Source organism: Temnothorax americanus, unplaced genomic scaffold (assembly GCF_048541705.1).
Source record: "Temnothorax americanus isolate GAGA-0224 unplaced genomic scaffold, ASM4854170v1 Scaffold2, whole genome shotgun sequence".
NCBI classification, from domain to species: Eukaryota; Metazoa; Arthropoda; class Insecta; order Hymenoptera; family Formicidae; genus Temnothorax; species Temnothorax americanus.
Genome location: NW_027509338.1, coordinates 8,658,266 through 8,681,239, shown reverse-complemented (window position 1 = coordinate 8,681,239; position 22,974 = coordinate 8,658,266). Strand labels below are relative to the sequence as shown.

The following is a 22,974-nucleotide window of genomic DNA, read 5'->3' as shown; positions in this document are numbered from 1 at the left end:
ACGCGCGCTTTAATTAGTCGCTTCGAAAATTCCTGATATCTCAACATTGGGGCAATCGCCATTCTTCTCAGTCTCCGTTACGGAAACCTGTCGTTAAGAGAAGCGGCAATAGTTCTGAAGCACCTCCGTATTTCCGTTAACCTATTTCGAGGACATGATCGATGCACATCGTATATCATGCGCTGCAAATCGAACGAAGTTTACATGTTGCGTTCTCCAGGGCATCCCCATCGGCGCAACAACGTGTGCGAAACGCTCGGTATATAAGGTTCGACCGCCCTCACACGACGTTCGCAACAGATCCAGACAGAAGGTTTGCGTGGCGTAGGTAGGTTGAGAACCGAGAGGTCATCAGGGAGCAATATGAGACAAATGGCAAACTGCATTTGAGCCTATTCACGAGTGTTGTACCCTAATAGACGCATCGACAACACCAAATTTTCTCGGTGAAAAAGTCAGTATTTTACAGCGACTGTTTTCCATTTGGCGCATTTTATTTCGCCTCACCAGACATCATCTAATGCAGCATAACCGGACTTTAAAGCTTATTCACTGATATTTCCTTGCTCAATTATAATAAATTCAGATTTAATTATTCAAATTATTCATTGCTGAGAGAATCGCGACTGAATTAATTAATTCGATTATTTAAAATTCAAATATATTAGATTTTGCAAAATCTCTGAATCTATTAGAGATACATGCTTTTGTCGTATATATTCGCTTTATTCTCAAATAATAATCTAATTTTATTGATTCTCAACGCGAAAAACTAAGAGTTACGCGACTCAAGATTTATAATGATCGATTTAGTTAGGATTTACGAATTTGTCAAGCACAGGAGACGAATCATTTCGGAATTAGGGTAACTAGACATTGTAACACGAAGCAGAGTGTAGGACAGATTAGAGAGAAAACAGAATTGCAACATGATCGGCTGATGGCACTGATTTACAATGCAATTAGCACTCTCTAATTTAATCCTTAATCCTTAATCGTGAGATTAGCTCAAATAACGTTTGAAGATTAACACTTTGTTACACGTTAATACAACGTTAACTTTAAATCGTGATTTGTAACAACATTAAACGGTATATATAATGGTTGATCTACTTGAGCTAAATTTATTTTCCTTGCTGATTTTCGAATATACTACAAAGTAAATGAATAACGTTAACAAAGAGAAATGTGAATGGAACACGTATATCATGCCGGTTACGGTATAGAGTTGAGCGTCTTTTAGCGATAAGCTGTAATTGTCAAGTCCCGGGAACGCGATCAAAGAACGTGTTAAGTATCGCGCAGGGGTGCGGACGGGCCGCGACACATTTTATTGCAAGATGGTCGATAATTGAGAGCGTTTAGCAGCGGGCGCGTGTTTACCTGTCGAGACGCTAGCCGAGGAAATCTCGAATTTGCGCGGCACGAGCGATGACACGACGTGGCTCGCTGCCAAAGTGGGCTTCCTTCCGCGCGAGTTCTCCTTGCCGCGCGCGCGGCACATCTCCCGCGCGGCTAGACGAAAACACGCAACTAGTGGAATCGCATGGCATCTAGTGAGTCACGCTGTTTATTCGGGAAAAATGCGGTTCGTCGCGCCGCTTAAATGCAGTCTGAATACGCGAGACGCGCCAATGTATATTATCCCGTGCTCGCGATTAGTCATGCTATATCACAGAGGATATCAAGCCCGCGCGCCGCGACGTCAGACTCGAATGAGATTGTCGGCCTCGCGCCGAGTGAGCGCAATCTCCAGCTACAAGGCGCGCAATCATATGCCATAATGATTATATAAATTTTACGATATGCCTGAATAATCAGAGTATAACAGTCTGTGATCTTTCAATGTCTAATTTATAATTTATCTACTCAATTATAATCCAAATTTATAATAAATTATTTATTTATATATAATTAATATATATATATTTATGTGTAAAATATTAAATTTATATATAAATTATTCAATCGTAACTGAATTAAATAATTCAATTACTTGAAATCCGAATATATTGAATTTTGTCTCGATTATTGTTGCCGCATATAATTCTGCAAAGAAAGATAAATTCGTCCGACTTGGAATCTTTGTATTAGTCATAGTCATAAGAATGAAGCTCATCAATCTAGTTCTATAGCATATATAAAACGTCACACGTACGCATTTCTGTGCGTAATCGGATAAGCCCAAACAGCAGAAGCTGGCGAGCACGAAATATCAAGATCAATAAATAGAAGCGGAAATTCAATTTCCGTGTCGTCTCGAGTTCTCGCGACAGCTGTCCGCAGGTTGAAAAAGAAAACCGTAGGAACGATCGGACGGTCGATGTGATAATTAAATTGTTTCGCAGCTTAATGAAAAAAACGGAAGATACGCTGGATTATGTAAAATTGTCACCGTATTCGCGAACGGCCGATAAATTTTTATGCACCGGTCGGCCGCCGCTGTATCCAGCGTGCGTCATGTAATATGTATGATCCGTTGCATTTCAGATTGGCTTATGAATAGAAGTGAGAATTCGCGCACGTCGCCTGCACCGCCACCGCTATCGCACCGGTCCGCCGCGCCGGTTTTTCGAGGACCGCGCGCGCGACCGGCGAACGTACACTCGAACCTAATTGTCCGGGGTGTTGTCCCATCCGGGTCGTCGACCCCCTTTTGTGCCCGTGCGAGATACAATGCCGGTAGGAGAAATCCTTGGAATGGATCGACCGCGGTATAAATTCAGGAGCGGACGCTTCTGCGGACGCGCGACGCACAAAGCGGAGCTCGCGATAAGGAAAGCACGTAATCTCTTTGTTCCGCGAAGATGCATTCGCTCGGACGGAGTGCATTGAGCCGCGTGAAAACGTGATTTACCGAAGCTTATCTGCCGCTTGTTCTCGCGACGGAAAAACGTCATTAGGCGCGAAGGAGGATCGTTCTAGCACCGTCGGAATAAATATCCAAGGATGTTAGAGAAACGATTAAAGATATTGTGTATATTACGGAATAAAGAAATTCTATAAAGATCGTGACAAAAATCGTAAATCTTCGCAAACTGTACAGAAAAAATAGAAGCGCCAAATAAAGACTTACATACTCGTATATATACGCAACAATCTATAATTTTAGAAATCAGATTATATTGCGTTAAACGAAGAAACTTGCTTGAATGAAGTTATTTATATAGTTTAACTAATAAAAAAAGTTGAAATAAAAAGTTGAAACTCTTATAAGATTGATTGTTGCGTATATGAGTATATAAGTTTTGACTTGACACTTTTGTTTTTTCTGTGTAGTTGGCCACGAGATATATGGGGGGATAGCGGATTATATAAATAAAACAGAAACGAAACAAATCAGCCTCGTGTTCGACATGACAGTGGACGTCTTGAAAAAATAATAAAACATACATGTTACTATTTTACGGAAACTTTTCTAAGTAGAGTACAGACAAGAATTACTCGCTTGGGGGAGTCTATATAGACGAGTCCCGCGTTCCCGTTCTCGGGTCGAATGACAATGCAGTTTATTGGTAGGAGAGCTAAGGGGTTTAATCCTCGTTCTTGAGCAGGTCAGGCAGTAATAATAGATTTGCTTCGTCGGAGGGCATCAATCAGCGTGCGCGCACGGGGGTGCTGCGAAGAAGCGTGCCGTACCGTCTTATTTAATTCATCGGCATTCCCAGCATGTATCTCCGGGCGTGTTAATACGACTAATCCGCCTTCGTTTATAAAACACAATCAGCTCGGAAAAGCAGACCGGTGATTTATAACGACATTTCTCCAGCGGGGAGATATTTCCCCGCGAGCCGCTCTCTCTTTCCGGGTTGTTGATAAATATTCTACGTCGGCTCTCTTTCGCCTCCTCGATGCCAGATGGTTCCAGGTATAATGCTCGCTTTGTAACCGACAACGAAAGCAAGCCACCTCAAAAACCGACGACCCGCCAACCGCGAAAGACAGAAACGCCGCGGCGATGTCGCGTATTAATGAGACGGGGAGAGAAAACAAATGTGCACGGTGGGACGGAGCATTCATTAATGCATCGTAAACGTCGTAGATGACGAAGTGAAGCGCGGGTTTGAAAGTAGCCGTAAATTTCAAAAGTTTCGAGTTGACAAGAACGCGTTATGAAAAAAATAAGTAACGATAAATTTGTTAAAAACTCGACGGTAAATCAAAGCGAACAGGCCGCGATCGTAAACATTTAAAATACAGAGTTTCTGCGTTCTACGCTGCAGGGTCACGACTGTGCAAGGAAAGACAGCAAACTTGTGTAAATTTTTATGGAAAAAGCCACATTTCTCTCGCGCCCGCATGCCAGTGACAATTTTCGTGAAAATCATCCTTCTCTTCGGGGAATCGAAGAGGAGGAATCGAAGGGAACGTCGTCCATTCGAGGAATTTTCAACGCGAAAAAACCAAGGATAAGGTTTTCCGCGTCGAAAAATTTGCCGCGCAGCGATCTTTCGGTGCCGCTCGGGGATGAGCGTGGCCGAATTTACGGGCAAGCGCGCGCGCGCGTCCCGCTTCTAATCCCGCTCCAATCCCATTCGGGCGAGACTGGAAGCGCATAAAAAATTGATGAAGTGTCCGCAATTACGACATCAATTTGGCCGACACGAGAACACGACCGAATACAAAGACAACGCGCCGGGGATGCAGCTGAAAACTGGGGTATTTCCCCCGAGTGCGATGCCGGCGTATCCCGTCGGGGTGCATTCGATATATGCGCGCGTGAGCTAATAAGCGCTGGCACTTGCGATGACCAACACGGCGGACGAATTAAAGGACGACGAAAATGCGGCGCATAAAAAAATACGTATATAAGGTACATTCGCTTCTTTTTATTCATCGAAAGCTATACGATTAGATGCTAGATGATCAGTCAGAAATGTACATATTCCTTACGATTTTTGTACGAAAGATTTATTTCGTATTATCGCAAAAGATTCAATTATTGCTCTCTAATATAGCAATCGATACATAGTAAACTTGACTCTCAACTCGTGATTTCAATCTTAACACACTCTCGTCTCTAATCTCTCTAAACTTGAAATTCTCAACTCGCGAACTTTCATGTAGTAACCTACATCCTGTAGATCTAAACTGTGAATTTCCAAGTTATAATTTATATAATTATTCCGCATGAATATTAATGATAAATAAATAACCTATCATCGGCTGTTACGGTCTGCAACCTGAAATCGGCTTATCAACAAATTTATAATTTCCGCTGAAGATGATAAGACCGCAAAAATATTTTATTCTTTTTGTATTATTGGTTTTATCACCGTGCGATGGTTTACGTGACATTAATGTGTTTTATTAATATACCTAGTTGCCTATACATATAAAAATATTGAAAGTTTCCATGTAATTATTAAATGTTTATCATTCAATCGAAAACAAAACGTAAAGCAGCTGTAACGTTATATTTTATTAAAATAGTTAAGCACGTATCTTAATGTCTACGTCGATATACGATTCAATTTTAATACGCAGTGCTTATCGACACGGAGCAGTTCGTAAAAAAGCATTCATAAACGTACACACGTATTGATTTTCCGATTACGCTATCAATCATGACTCACGAACATCAAAATACAATTAGAATTATATTTCTTGGCGCAATATAGCGCACGTCTCTAGAACAAGAGTGTTTATACTTATTTCTATTTGAAGGACCGAAATTAAATTTAATTCGTCCACTCGAGGTATAATCTTATCTTTCAGGCGGTTGAAGTTGTCGAAAGTCTAATTTCCGGCGGATCTTCTCGGGGAGTCTAGCGAGATCGGTACTGGGAAACTCGCGGTGCAGCCAGACACTAATTGAACAACACCGATGTAAGCCGCGGGGATACGAGGGTGTATGCGAAACGCGAATGCCAGAAACCCGGCAATAGCCGACGAAAGAAGTTCTCAGTTTTGCTGCCAATTTCTCGAGGGAAATTCGTCGAGCCGCGCGTCGGATGATACGGACATCGCCTCGTGAGAACGATCCTGGAAACGCGTGACGTTTCACACGCATTGCTCTTCATTTGTCGTATCGCGGGCCGCGGCGCGGAACGCGTCGCACTCGAGAGAGGATATAGAGACAAAAGTGTCGGTTACGAGGGCAAGACAAATGAGTGCCGTGTGAGATGACGAGGGAGAAGTCTCCGCGAGGAGAAGTGGCGGAAAACCCGAGAGACGCCAGCTCATTTTTTCGGCCTTACTGAAATCTGGCGTCATAACTGACCTACCGCGCTGTGCGCCTTTTCCTCCCGTTCTCGTCTTTCTTCTACGAATATAAAATGTCACGCGACCCGGCCAGGACGGGAAAACTATGGCCTGTGTCATCTCCACACATTTTACAGCTAAATGTGACAGTTTCGCGTAACATATTTCGACTATGTATAAAATTTTAAGTCTTAAAAAATATTGTGTTTATGATTTTCAGAAAATTGATAGTGAGAAATGTAATAAAAGTGAATTATTTAGAAATTATAAGAATAAGTATATAAAAATGATATAAAATAGATTTATGAACGCAAGATGTTTTAATTAAAGCACACGATAGTTATACGGAAAGTAATATGTAAAAATAAAAGTATTATATTTATAAGATAATAACGTTAAGTTACAAAAATACATCTCATGTTAAAAAAATATCCTCGATCTATTTCTTGTCATAAATTCTTTTAAATTAATTAATTTGATTAAAAATCCAAAATAAATGTTTATTCGTCATAGATATTTGTTATTTCACACCTTTCGTGTAACTCACCATATAGTTGTCGCGTCACTTTATCCAAAGCAAGTAAAAACGAAAGAAAATTCGAGGCACGCAGACAATACGGGGTTATGATCTCCCCCTGCAATGTCTGCGCGTGTGCGCTCAATTTCAGTGATCTCTGTTTGCTCCCTTAAGAAGGTAAAACTCCACCCTAGTGTTCTATGGAATGCTGCCGGCCATAATCATCCGCTTTCCTAACACACAAACATACACACGTTCCATAGAGAGACGATTAAGGTCAACCCGCACTCACTACTTTCGGCGGAATCACTGAAGGCTCTCTCGATGGAGCCTGTATTCGGAGCGCATTTCGTCCAGCGGTCATTGTTTCGATGTTAAGGTGTAAAGGCATTACAATGGTGCACGTGAAACAGCGGTTTTAAGTTTACGATCTCCGGATAATTCCAGGAAATTGAGAAGACAGAAGATCACGTTGATGGACGCGCGAAACCCGCTTGACGAAAAGTGAAGCGATATTTCCCCGTTCGGAACTTAATCGCTCGTCGTCTTTCCGCAATTTGCCAAGTTTCGATATTAAATGCTGCGATAATTAAGTCTCAACTACTCAATTCTCCGTTACAGTAACTTACGTTAGTTACGCTAATTAGGTAACCCCCACATAAAGTTACTTACGCAAAGTTTAAGCAATAAAATAACACCGTAACTATCTATTCTTCAAATTTTCCCTCAGGATCTTATTCACCTTTTCAATTTCGTTTCGATGAAATTCAACGAGCTTGAAAATTTTCACGCTTGTGACACACAGTGATCTATTACCAGAAAGTATTTGCCCCGCGTAAGAACGTTTTACAAAGATCAAACTTTCAAAATCTGACATTTCATATCCAACGACCTAATATTTGAAGAAGGAAATAACTGGGACTTAAGATATCGGCTATTCAAAAATCGAGGGATTTCGATATTGAATCATACGGCCAGGTTATATAGTTCGTGGAATGAATTTAAATAAAAATTGAACTATTAAGTCTTTTTGTTATCAAAAGAAGATTTGCAAGAGAAATTCTGGTCAGGGATGAATCAAGCCGTTTTGAATATTTAAAGATCCGTTCGGAGAACGATATATCTGGAAATTTTTCATGCAAAATATTTCAACTAATTAATGCATTAATATATATGCTTATTTATAATTTATTACATAACATATTATCATATATGTCATAAGACGCGTATGTCATAAGAGAAGGAAAAAAGTTTGTTGTTCCAGGTGTTGTTCGTTTTTATTTTCTGATAAAATACTACAAACACTACTAAACACCGGTAATTCAAGCACTAATTGCTGTGAAGCAAAAAGGAAATTCAGAGAGATTCCAAGTACCTAGAAGGATTTTGCGGGGGTTAAAGACCAACCATATTTGTTAATAATCGTATTTCACAGATATAAAGACCAAAGCCATCTGGTAATTAAGCCATTCCGAGGGAGACATTTTCCAGCGGGCGAGACTGGCCTGCATACGCGAAAAGGTTGTTCCGCGTCGTATCAAGCGGGGAGAGAATACGGAAAACTTTCCAACGAGCGGCACGTGACACGGGTCAGGAAAAAAGTCGAGGAGCCGAGGAGTGACGTAGGTCCGTGCTATACAAGGACCCTATATACTTCGTATTTCCCTGGAGAGACGGCGGAAGTCTGTTCTTCGGACATTACGTCATTTTGTGCACTTCTAAGGGACTCGCAGAGACGGCGACATACGTTTTTGAAAAAGACCATTTAGCGTATACGATTTGTAGAACGACGCAAACTTAAAAACGCGAGTGGAATTTTTAAAATTTCGAAGAAAAGAGATTTGAAAAATACGTTTCTTATTTCTACAGCAATAAATCTATATCTATTACGGTAATAATAGTAGTAGTTCGGTCAATAAATACTAAAGCAGGAGAAAGCTTGGAAAGCAATAAGCGATCCCGCGCTCTTGATTCTCTCTATATTTTCACCGAAGAGGTACCGACTCTAAGTTGGCCGTATGACCTTTCATTGAAATATAACGCGGTAGATGTAAAACATCTTGTACACGTTTAACAATGTACACAAATAAAAATAGGTCTCAATGAAAAAAATAACATCGCGCGTCGCTACGGCCAACGCGAGTTTAAAGCGTGTAACGAGCAAAAAAACCGTGTGTGACGTGTGACCGTCATTATCCCTCGGAGGCAACGATGTGCCATCGAGTAACTAACTTCGATCCATCCAACGATAACGCTATGTCATACCCGGAAGAGGAATGCTTATCTGAAGAGCGCGGTTATGTATTTCGGAGCAACATCGGGTACCCCTTATCGCGAACGGAGGTCGTACAAAGGTAACCGTCGACCTCGTATCGCTAAATACGAGCTACCCGGTCGGGTACAATATATCCTATTAAGGTCAGCGCAAGATAAAGCCCCCGCCGCGATTTCAGCGTATCGTTGATTTCCATTCCCGAGTCAATTAAGCTCGGCTTAAATGAAAAGAGATTTAAAATATTCAAAGGCTTCGCGGACAAGCGCGCAATTGTGCATCCCCGGGATAGGCGAAATAGATTCAGCTATACGTTCCACTTTGTATCGGAGTTTCTAAACTGGATCCCGCGCGGATCTCCTAATTCAGCGTGTCACGCAAATTAATAGCCTGCTAACGGGATAGCTAATGGCCTGAGAAATTCAAGAAGTTATCGCGGTAACTGCACCGGAAGCCAAACGCTTTGCTGTCCAACAAGCGGTAACTGCAGATAATTACTTCGTCCAGCGTTTCCATTAATTCTACGATACTAAAAAAATTCGTAATTAACGAACAGCAAACGTGCCACGTGGGTAGCGCTCGGTCATTCTGAAAGCGATAAATCAACTATTACGCGACCTCTCGCGTATATTGTATACGGCGCGTTCTGGCCGTAAAAACCGGCCTTTGTTGGAAATATGCATTCTAAGTGTTTCAAAAGGGTTCATAAATTATATTTTATTTACTAGCGGACTTTACTGCCAGGTTAAAAGACGCCGGACAGAAAATGTCGTCATAATTATATTTTAGACATGAATATTCTGTAACGTAAAAACCTCACACGACACTAACAAACCATTTCCTCTCGTAAGACAATGTAACGCACAAGATACTCTATTTCGCCGACAGGCGTGCGCCAGGAACTTCCTTTTTGCAGCACGGCGTATAGTTAATAATGCAGTATAGGAAAATAGTTAACGAACGGCTGCGGGAAGTTATCTACTCCGCGGCGGGTGTTAGGCGAACGAAATTGTTGCTCAACAAGTAGTAAACGCGCGGGCTGATCATAATCGCGAGCTGTAAAGCAAGCGGGCCTCCTTCCGCGAAACCCATAAAGCCCATGCATTCTCTCTCAATGCGGCAGATACTTTGCACAGTGGAAACTACAACCCACGACGGTGGATTTAACGACGGTAGCGCGGCGGCGAGGGCGGTAGTTGAGCACACGCAGGGCGCACTCTCTCTCCGTTCCTCTCCATAGCTTTCTGAAAATCCGGGATTTCATCCTTCTTGATCCTTCGGCGTTCTGTTGTAAAGAGCTTATACTTCACCTCGCAGCTATCGATCGGCGGAGTGTCATCGACGTTTGATATCCGACCTATGTTGTTCCGTCCGTGTAATCGTAAACTCACTTACTCCGTTCCATATCGCTCGAAGAATATTACGAACTACAGAAGTTTAAAGGTCTTAACTTATATATATATATATATATATATATATATATATATATATATATATATATATATATATAATGAGATATAATATATATAATTATATATATTATGAGATTTTTTAATGTGCGAATCTCAGGAGATAATCCTCGCAGTTGAAAATTTACATGAAGTTTCTTCACGGGAAGTTAAATAAATCTTTTCTTCTTTGTATTCAAAACAACCGCAGCTTTCGCATCTTGGAATACTTGATTTATCTTTACGAGACAACCAGCGTGTGTCGCGTACCACAAACTGAGAGGGTTATTGTGGCTCTTAATGCTTTACTCTACGAATTGGGTTAAGTAGGATTAAAAACCGAATGAAATGTAGAATTATGCAGAATTTGCAAAATTAAATACCTTTTTCGTATGCTGAAATTAACCGTAGAGTAAATCCAGATTGCGGAATGTTATTATAATATAAACAGTAGCATGGAATGCTCTAAATTCATTAAAATTCAAATAGTTGCATAAAAATTACTCATTACTTTTAAATGCAAATTTAATCTGTGTTGTTAACTTACATAAAATTCGCATAAATTTTGTTCTTATATTTTAAGGCATCTTGAAGTATATGTATATTCTTAAAATATTCCGCGAGTGCTTTGTTATAAATTTTCGAGAGAAAGAGAGAGAGAGAGAGAAATACTCAAACTCCTTAAGTCTTTCAAAGCACTGGTATCTAAAGGTTATCAAATCTGCATAGAGAACGCTTATCTTCAAACTATATTTGAAGTGACATAGAAACTTCGCAGCGATTAACTCCTTCGAAAATTTACAAGAACGTACAGAACCATCATGCCTATCTCCGGGTTCATATCGCTTATCGAGAATTCCCGACCACGTCCCGCCATATTGATATATTTCTGAAATATATGATAAAAGTCCCAGCTCTGAAAAGGAACGACATACCCTCCGCGTTTTATGTGGCCGTGTATATATATGTTTATGGGAAGTCGTCGACCGTGCTATTGCAATTACGGATAAGATTAAGGGTCCTTCGACGCTCGTAATGGGCCTGTGATGTCGTTGTCGGAAATAAGACAACTTATCTACTGTCCTATAATACGGAGTGACGCATGCCACCGATAGCAAAGTGCGAAATCGTGATTATATGGTTTTCGGTTATTACAAGCTTGAGAGAGGTAAGAGCGATAAGAGGGCGAAAAAGAATAACAGTCTATCGAAGGGATCGAAGTCGTAAATTGAGGAGGCAGTTCCGACCCGAAAATATTGAATTGCATGTTGCGTCAGTCACATTCCTTTCTCTCTTTATTTTAAGATATAGATGAACAAAGAGAAAACTTAGGCTCAAAAGTATATGTTATAATTACTGTATTGTTATTCGCTTTTTAATTTTCTCAATCAAAACAAAGATAAATTTCCTTTTTAAATAAAAAATTCAATAATAATTGTTTATAAATAAAGTAATTAATCAAACTCCCATTAAAGAAAGGCTCAAATAATTCTCAATTTAACAGTTAAAATTGGTTCGTAATAATATATAGTAACATGTATTCAAGTACCTAAGCTGAAATAAATTTCGCTCATCAAAATTAAGAATATCTCAGGTAACAATATTTTTATTCTAAAATGTTTTTTCTCTCAGTTACTTATTAGACGAAATTACCGTTATTCTAGACAATTAATAAATCTATACGAAATAAAATGCAAGCTATACAATAAATCATTTGTCGCAATTAAATTAAAGCGCAAGCATTAAAATATTTAGCGTGCGTTTATTTCACAATACACTGCATGTGCGCGGCCTTGTCCGGTTTGATGTTTTTGCGACAAAGCGCCAAGAGCACCGTGTTGTCACTGGCGTAACGAAAGCCGCTGCTCCGTTTGTCGTCGCATTACCCATTGAAAGGCGGTCGCGTCAAGTTTGCTAGGAGACATCAAACGCCATTGTATTTCGCAGTTACTAAGCGATCGCTATAGCTCATATTCCGATAGTATCTCGCGCGATTGATTCACTCGGAATGGAAATCGAAGCGAAATAAAGAATGGGAAATGTAAACCGGTCCAGGGCACTTATACGGGCGCGATACTTATCTCCGCCTTTGCCATTCGAGGTGTATTCCGCGCATCGCGCTCTGAGCTTTCGGTTTAAATGCGACTCGCCTGCCGTTCCGTGATCGATAACGCGGAATAATATGCAAATCGCCGGGTGGCGTCTTCCGAGGAACGAGAAGCCGCGTTATATATCAATCGCATGCCGACAATCAATTCGAAATTGGAGAATAGAGAATATTTTACGTGGTTACGTTTATATTTCGCAACGCGGCAAATATTTCGAGGAAATGAAACTGACTGCGGGCGCGCGCGGTCTTGATGTTTGTTTTGGTAGTGTACCGACGCGCGCTCCGTACACAAGGCCGCACATATGTCGCCGTACTGTCATTTGCGCGACGAGACTTGACTCGAGCTGGCAGGAATCAGAGTAAATCACCGCGCGTGCTCTCACTTTGATCCCTAATCAAAACGTAACTCTTGAACTGCCCGTGTGTCAAGATAGAAAACTTCATCTCGCCTGATAAGTTATTTTGATATGAGATTCACGTAACATTTAGGTATACAAGGTTTTTTGTCGCGAATAGTCAAAGAGAGAGAAAAAGAGTTAACGCATTATTTAAAAAGAATTTTTTTATTTATATGATAAACGCTTCTGTGAATTTTGTAAAATTGCAAATGAAACCAAATTTATTGCTTCATGCGCGTAAAGACCCCAGGCAAATATTACTCGTAGTGCATTCGTTCATTCTATTTGCCCCGCGAATTAATTACGCGATGTCCATAAAAGCCGGCGATGGATTCGCGTAAAACATTCATACTTTCGACCCGGATCGCCGATGCAAGAAGCGGCAATTCTCGCAAAAAAAAAAGCTGACTGCGCGGAATATTTCTATGTAAATTCGGGAAAGCCAGAAATTCACGGAAAGAACGTAATTCGACGAATGCGCGGCCCTGCGTTTCTTTTCCGTTCCGGAATGCGCTTGAATAAGGCGCGCGGGGTGTAAATTATGAACGTGCGAAAGTATCATCCCGAGAGCTTAATTATACGCTGTAACTTACGCTGTATAGGCTGTAAGTGTCGTTCCTAAGCTCCTAAATCGTATAGCTTGAGGCGCGCTTAAACACGAAGAATGCCTCTTATAATTTAAATTACTGCGTGAGGGTTTTGTGCAATTGAGATATATATTCGGGTTTGAGTTAATTTAATAAGGGCCAGAGAGAGAGGTCCGAGGTTTCCGTTTTATAAATAATATTAGCAGAGGAATGTTTATGTCACAGACAGCGGATGGACGTTTTTCTTATCTTGTTCATAAAACGAGAATCTCCGACTCTTCTCATTAACTCGAACGCCAATATATATCTCAGTTACATAAAAAATTACATAGTAACTCGAATTGTAAAAGCTGTTTGGCTATAGATTCTTCGACACTGTACGAAGAGAAATTAATTTTTCCCAACTACTAATAGAATTGCAATGGCGGCTCATATATTCCGGTGCGCACGTTGCATTCGTCCTCAAATTATACATCTGTATTTTTCCGCGAATCTCGCAGCTCTAGCACGCTTTATGAATATTCTGAGGAGCGTGCTTTGCCGCACTTAAACCCGGTTTTATTAAATGATACCGCCAGCAACGTCGAGCGTTTTCACAAAAGCAAAATAAATGTGTATACGGCTTTCTATCAAAGTCATAGAAATATTTACGGACTGCATTTACCTCGCTATTTTGTATAACAATGAAATCTTCTAGTTTTGTTGCGGCATTACAGCATGAAATATTAAGAGCTTTTCATATTATGAAAAAAAAACACGAAATAATTAATAGCTAATTATGTGATAAAATGTTTTCAGATCTCTTCTCTCTTTTTCGAACATATTTTTGTTAATATATTACTAATAGATATAATTGTTTCGTTACGGTAACGTCTATTGTTAATTTATAATCGCATGAAACATCGCCGAGTTGTGCTGTTGCAAGTAAACAATGGTGTACATACCATGATGCGCGTACTCCGCATGTATATCACGCAAGTGTCATAATCATGAGAGTTGCATCGCTAAAGTCTCACTGACGTCATCCAGCTCAAAAGGCTCGATGTTTCGCATCTGCGCGTCCTTTGAGCGAGACACGCCGTATGCAAAGTTGCACTTTGAGTTGCGCGCGTAGAGTAATATCTAAATGTTCGCACAAATAAGACATTCAAGTATAAGATTCGCGGGGTGTAATAAAGTCATAGTGCACGATGCACACACGGGTGTTCCGCGTAAAACTCGCGGAAACCGTGGATTTTCGCCGACAAGATTTACGCGCGAGCGAGAATGCAGTTTGCCGACAGAATGCATCAAGGAAGAAGTTGCGGGATAAGAAAGGTGAAAGCGCGCATGAACATTCTCCCGCGGCCGTATCTGCATAAAATTGATACGTCGAACAGGTGGGTGGATGAGATGATAGAAGACCGCGCGTTATCTTCCGCCCGTAATGTTCCAGAAGCGGAGTATCTATCACGATTCAAAAATTCCTCGAAGCGTCTCGGGAATATTGATGCCTTCAGCCGCGCAAGCTGTTTTCTCTTGTTTTGTTGGTCTTGCATTAAAATTTAATGCTCTCTCTCTCTCTTTCTCTATTTTCCAATCTACCTCTAATAAAAATACTATAAAAATAAGAATTGAATACGAATATCCTTAGGTCAGTCTATGACGATAGTTATTCCAGTTTCATCGAGATCCCTGTATCCGAGATTGAAAACTCGTACGTCTAAATATCTCTCAGTCAATTTTAACTCAATATTAAAGATTTTGTCCGCGATTTCGAAAATGAATAATTCTGATTTCCGGTTGTAAAAATTATCCTCGCTGCACAGAGCCGGCCGGAGCAAAACATTTCAATCACGTCCCTTGGCAATATTTCTTGGTATACTTTATTAGTTTCCGATATTCGATTATCAGATATTTCGAGCGTGAGCACAAATATCAAAAACTCAGTGCTGTTAACCGGCGAAAACTTACCATTCGCGTATATGATCTCTGACTTTTACCCGAAATGGAAATCCCATTGAATGAAAAATACAGGACCACAAACCGTGGCTTTTATCCGTAGTACATTTGCCAGGCAAACTTCTTGAAACATTCAGATGATTTCGCGACTGGTATATACGTGCACGATGAAATTTGAAAAATGCGCTTCAAATATCTACGAAGGGAGCCGTTTGGCGGACGTTTTTCGCACCGTGCGTACTGCCTCGAAACTGAACAGTATATCGCAAGCAAAATCATATACGCGTGAAAAAGAAATCCTTCTACGCTCCTTTAACTTTTATAGGAAAAATCCTATTTATGAGATTGAAGCAAATTACTGGTACCGTTACGCTCGGTAAAACGTAATATAACGTACATTATAAATCTTATCTACAGATAGATCTAACCACAAAATTTATCAAAGAAAGTTCAGAAAGACTCGTGAAACAAACTCGTCAATATCCGATTATTCTTTGTGCATAATTCTTTTGTTGTCGAAAGATACTTTCTACTTATTTAGTACGCTGTAAATCACCGCGGTAATTCGCACCGGGAGTATAAAATATTCAAGATATGATCATGGCTCACACACGTGCCCGCCGCGAGATAACGGAACGTGTTTTTGAACATATAAGTTACAGTTTTCTCTTGTTCCCGACTCAAGACGGTATATCAGAAGATGTCTAATAAACTCGACCTTTGCCAACATTACTCGCGCAGTGTTCTTTCGTCATAAAGCCGAAATAGGGATACTTTCATCCGTTGATGAATCCATTGACGATGGAGAAAACTTAGAAATTGTTATATATTTGTCGAAAAATAACAGCCTAAACTCGACTATAACTCAATCACAAATAAATGTCAGTCGTTTTATATACGTCTACAATAATAATGTATGATATGCGAATATCGTTATTAAAAGTGGAAATGGAGAATTATTGTCATCGCATAAAAAGTTATAAGTTTTATCCCGCGAAGCACATTTTCTTCCTTACATGACAGTAAAATGTGACCATCGTATCGAGATTTTTCTTCTGCAGAAACATATAAATAGACTATATGACCTAGCCTTTCACACCGTAAAAACCAATCCCGCTCGTTTATCACGATTTCTAAATACAGTTCGCTGCTTAGATTTGCATACATCGACGCGAAATGTGGGATAGGGAATGGCTGTATTTACTGCGAACATAATTAACGGAAAATTCCGGAAATTGCCAGCGTCATAAATTATGGTATTTTCTCTTCCTCTCTCTAATATAGAAATGTTATTGCAACTTAAAAATAGCAAGATTAAATTAATAATTAATATTATAAAAACTATTATACATATAAAAAACCTGTGTTATAATCATAAACTAAATGTAATTGGAGGGGTAAAAACCACAGTGGTGTAAGTCAAATTTTTAAAAATATTCTTTCGTATATGCATAGATGCAATTTATATATTGTATAGATTGCATCTATGCACGCGAAAAAAACTTTAAAAAAATTCGACTTACACCACTATGACTTTTACTTCTCCAATTATATTATTACAAAAATAATGATTTTTAGCTACATTAATTTTGATATTTTCTGAAATGTGACATTTCTGAAATTCGATATTTGTGCATCTTTTCAGCAGGTCTCCTTTGATTGCGGCAAAATCGATTTCGCATTATGTCTAATTCGATACTGGAAATGTTAGTCCGCGCGATCCTTTAAAAGTCTGAAAGCGAAACGGCGCGCACACACACACACCACCTACAAAGCAGCGTATATATGATGTATACGTGATATAGGTATGCGGAGTCAGGCGGTTGTGATTAATCGTTCAAATTCAAAACACAATTGATATTCCGTTCACTGCGATAACAAATAAATTCCCTTATATAATATACAACGCGCTTACTGTCCTGGACGTTGGATAATACATCGCCATTAGTAAAAAAAATTCGCGAATGTGACCGGAGAAGTAATGAGAAAAGATATTAGAACACGAGAATAAAATCAGATTTCTCCACTCCAAATAAAAGTAAAGTTATGCGCTCGACTATATGCGATTGATCTTTTAAAGATTAAAGATTCGTATATTTTGTGACTTAAAAAGATTAAACAGTATTTTTAAACATTAAATTAGTGAAAACTGCTTGGATGATAAATTTAATAAAATAGGATAAGTGCAAAATATTTAGAAGCTTGGTTTTAATTCGATTACTATCGAATAGGTTTTAATATAGGGAGAGTCCGAGAGACTTGACCATATGGAGGAGAGTTGAACCACTTCAAATATCTCGTTCAAATTTTGAACAAAGAGCTCAATCCAAGCACGTTAAAACACGTTTGTCTCACTCACAGTCGAACGCACTACCAAGCGTCATGTTGTCACGTGTTCGGATTGAGCTCTTTGTTCAAAATTTGAACGAGATATATTTAAAGTGGTCCAACTCTCCTCTATGGTCAAGTCTCCCGGACTCCCCCTGTACAAGAATGTTATTGTCTTTTCCAATTTTCCTTTTCACTGGATAGACATTTGATAGAGAACACACTCAGGAAATAAGTAAGATTTTCGAAAGAACGCCGAAAAGTTAATTGCCAAGGATTAGTGCATGCACACGTAATACGAAATTTAGAGAATGGGATTTGATGAATATCACGCCGTGTAGATTAGTCTAGTCTACCGAGGTTTTTAAATCTACATATAGTCACAAATTCAAATCTGTTTTTAATTGAGATTTAGCGCGGAATGAGACGTGGCGGGCTATTTCGCTCGCGACACAGAATGCGGAACCACGTGCTCTCACGTACGTATTTAGTGCCGCGTCCACGTTCGTTCACGCGCTTGCTCTCGCATGTTTTATATATAGATCGGCACGGCAGTAACCAACTGTTAGCATTGCCGACGCGTACTGCCAGTAGCCAATAAATATGAAACGCTATTCGTCGCACCCATTATATCTTTAATCGAAAGCTCGAGATAAATTTATCCTCGTTTTATTATCGTAATATTATTTTATTCATTAATTATTTTGATACTTCATTCAGTAATTAATTTGCTATTATGTGGTACGTCGTTACTTTTCCATTCTTGTTACATAATAATTATATCGTGAAAAACTAAATTTATATTTCCTCGCGAAAGACAGTCAATTTTTTGGGGTAAAACATGTTTCCTGCGAAATTCCTGTGAGATAAAATTTCTGGTAGAAGTTAAAAAAACAACCTAATAATGTGTTACCGTCATTGATTTTCCATTATAAAAATTTGAACCTCAAATAAATTTCGCAAGAAAAGGCTGTTACCCTACATCTCATATCTCATATATTCGGCGAGTATAAAGGAAATAAGTATATATTTATGAAACTCTATATCTCTCGTGCAAAATATCCGCTACGCGAATAATTTCCGCGTAATACGTATTTTTTATAAAAATCTACTTGAGGAATGCAACTGTGTGACCTTTCCGTTGTCGCTTTCTCATATTTACCAATTTGCGAGATACATTGCGCGCGTGACGCAATTACGGATACAATGCAGCGCGTCCACGCAACACGCGGCGCGATCTTGCAATCCGCTGCAATGCGGCTACATTGCATATGCATAATAATCGGCGGATAATAATAACCGCCCAAGCGACAAACGTGTAATGACAGGTTGGAAAATTCGCTGGAAGCATGACCGCCGGAAAAAGCCTCTCTCGCCCGGTCGGACCTTATTACCGTAGTTTAACAATATTATTCCAGTAACGCGAATAACGCGCAACGCGCGCGCGTGTATACGTGCCGAAATTAATATAACGTATCGGAAGATAATAGCGGCAATAATAATTACGGCGCGCAGTCGGCGGACGATTAATGACGCAATTAGAAGCGCGCGCGATGTATAGCGATGAAAAAAAACTGCGTCCAAAGAGATTGTATTAGCGTTAATTAACAATCGCCTGTTAGTGTCGATAACGACACGTGCTCTATAGCGAAATTAATTAGCGTTGTATAATTAAACCGGCCAATTTTTCATGCTTTTCAGATCAATTTATTTCTAAACCGACTAAAAAAGAGAGTAAAATTCATAAACGCGAAATCCTGCGTGCAATTTATTTTACTGAATTGAACGCAAATATTGTCTCTTCTATACCTTTCAGTTTGACTTTCCAATCGTACAAAAATTTTTTAGAATGCACCGTGCGTTTACAAATGACGCGATCAATAGCGACTTGTCATTTATTTAAGATTCGTTTTATAGATAAATAGTTTTCCGATCGAGATTACAGCATTGATCGACTTTCGTGAATAAGCGGTCTCAACTGTTCGAAATCGTTGCACGTTGCGCCAGTACCGCGATATAATCCACCGCATTTCGAATTCAGCAGCGACGTGCGCGCATGTGTGCAAACACGCACACACGAATCCGTAATCCGCCGGATAATATACCTGACATAGCGACACGAAGACACGTGATACAAGAGTATACCGGCTGGTTGGACCTGTCACAACATCAACGGCACTTAAATTTCAAACAGTTGTGCATCTTCCGCCGGTATTCGAACCGTCATCCAGCCGTGCACTCGGCAATCCGCCATTATGTCACCGGACCCCCGGCGGCGGGGAATACGCGAAAAAAAATCAATATTTCGTAAAGACGGACTCACCGACGAGAGAGCCGCGAAAAATTCACGGCTAATTCCACTGCAAGTTTGCACCGACGCAGAATAACGTTGCAAATATTTGCGCGCGATTTGAATTAGAGCTAGTAAACGGAAAATAGAAAAAAATTTGAATGTTACTGTTATTCTAACGAATGATACTAAAAACGTCGTAATAAAAATATTTGTCTAATCTTTATACATCAAAATAGCAAAAAGGTATAGAAATAAAATATTTCATATTATTCTATTTCGCAAAATTGAATAGTTTCGTATAAAAAAAATCAATTTTTACATTAGTTAAATATGAATTTAACATCTATTGACACATATCAATCAATTCCTTTTAAAATTATACAATAATAAGATACAATAAAACCCTGGAACGCGCATGTCATGGCAAAAAATTTTCGCCCTACATTGAAGAGCAGACATATATTCCGCCTTCACAGATGCTGCAATATGTTTACTTTACAGAAAGCGCAAAATATACCCTTCCCAGCTGACACGTTTGAAAATATTTCACACGTGTGCCAGATTTTTAGATTCTGCACCACGATCTTTCAAAATTGAGTTTTGACGTATACCAATTCCATTCCGGAAAATGCCCCCGTGCATAGTTGAATCCTTGATATACTTTACAATTGTCCATTTCCGGGTGGGAAAAAATTTACAGCGTTGACTTGCTGCAGCGACAAAAACACGGGACACCATCAAATATATACAAAAGCTATACAACGCGTGCAAATTTAAATCACAAGGTAATGTAATTCTACGAGTTCAGCATTTAAAAGAATAATATTTAACTAAGCTGATAAAATATTCATTTGCCAGTGATATCCTGAAAAACCAATTTCACGCATTACTGGTTTCACACTAATTGTGCGGCTTTTCTTTTATTAAATTTTCTCTCTTTGTATATATATCACAATCACAATGTAATCTAATCTAATAAGAGAACCAGTTACTTAGTAAATTAAAAAATAAGTATTTTTCATAAGGAATTCATCAAAGATGTCGTTCTTATTGTTTGTATTACAAATTATATGTATAAAATAACCATTTTGTATAAATTGTATACATAATTTGTAGTAAATTAGCTGGGGCGATGAAGCGCATCTTTAGTTTTACGACAAGTTAACTACTGGAGCAATTAAGAGAAGCTTTTGGAAATATATCATGCACAAGTTTTATCGTCGTGAATTGAGGACGGAAAAAACACCAGTGACCAACGCGATGAGCATCGCGAGAGAACCGTGGGTTTTTCAGCATGACTCGCAATTCTCCTCTCGGAGAGCGAAGAGATGGGGCGTCGCGTCGTAAATAAAAGTTATCGCGATATATCATGCAGTGGTGCAGCGAGATAGTGGGTGGTAGCACTCCTGAATTTATGACGAATCTTACAGGATGTTCGCGAGGAAGAAAGGCTGCTGGTTGGATAGACGCCCTCCGGGCACCGACGACGAAAGACACCGGGCGTGAAAGGAGGAGAAGAGAGCGGGTGAACGAGGGAAAGGGCTAGGTTTTCTATCGATTATCGACTGGAGCTGGAAAAAGAGCAAGCTTTGATGGATTCAAACACGGCCTACCACTTTCGCCTACTCTACTCGAACCACACCCCATCGCGGCCACTCCGTGAGAGTGGTTAAAACGTACGCCGACCTTCTCTGTCTCTCTTTAGGGAAAAAAAAGTGATCGATCGGAGAAAGAGATCCGAATCCACTCGACTTAGTCAACAATGGATTACCTGCTCCGTCCGACAATGGATTACCCCGTCCGAAATGCGGCGAAACTTTGACGTGATGCGTTGTTAAACGGTATTGCCGGATAAGTATCCGAAGCTGCATGGAAAATCGGTCGACGTTATAGCAACCGTCGAAAAGGAAAGAAATATATTTCAAACGTTTTACGTGTAGATCGATACGTTTTACATATAAATTTATATAAATGGAAAAGTGGAATCATACAAAAGGGTAATAATATACCTAATTAACATTAGAAAAATTGTTCTGTAATTTTATATAAGTAAAGAAAAAAGCGCTATTATATATTTTTTCTTTTCGATATTCGCAATGTCTCGATATTGCAAGCGCGAAAAGCATAAGGTTTGACAACATCAGGTTTTGTACGTATCAAACGTCACTCGACGGTTTCAGAAATTATCCATTTTAGAAATTGCATGCGTGATGGGATTACGAAATCGCAAATGGAAAATCGCAGAAAAGCAGCTCGATACTGCCAATCAGAACAATCAACTACGAAATTCGATCGAAGCGCCCTGGATCGGAATTAACCGATGAATTATCCCCGCCGGTTGCGATTGATTTATAATCCGACCGTACATTTGAATGTGCTATGCGAAAAGCATCGTGATTTTCTCACCCGCGCCCGCACCGGAGCAAGTGTTCTCCCGATGATTTATCGCGAACGAATATCTTTGTATTTGAAGCGCGTGATATAATTTATATCACGTTACCTAAAATATGTTTCAGATTTTCTACAACGATACGTTATAATTACAGTAATACTGATGGAGCTTATTGTCTTACATTTATTTATTTCGTACGTTTACCTACAGATTTATAATTTTACTCCAAATTATTAAAAATTACAATTTTAGAAAAACATTTAATTTATCTTAGAAAAAAACACTTGAAAATGCAAGTAGCATTGTCACGAAGATATAACGCAATTCATATAAAAGCTACACGATAGTTATTATATTTTCGTACATTGGCATCTCATGCAGAAATGCGACTCACGTCGAAAATTGAAATACCTCGAAAAGTTGTTTGTAGAAAAATGAATTGGACAAGAAACCGAGAAAATATGAAAGCGTTAGAGCTTAAAGC

At 39.4% G+C, this 22,974-nt stretch overlaps 1 protein-coding gene across 4 annotated transcripts in view; it reads right to left on the bottom strand.

Annotated features, from left to right (window-relative positions):
- Sm (heterogeneous nuclear ribonucleoprotein L) overlaps positions 1-22,974 on the bottom strand; it is a 157,435-nt gene that overhangs the window by 101,187 nt on the left and 33,274 nt on the right. The gene's annotated exons all lie outside the window — the stretch shown is intronic.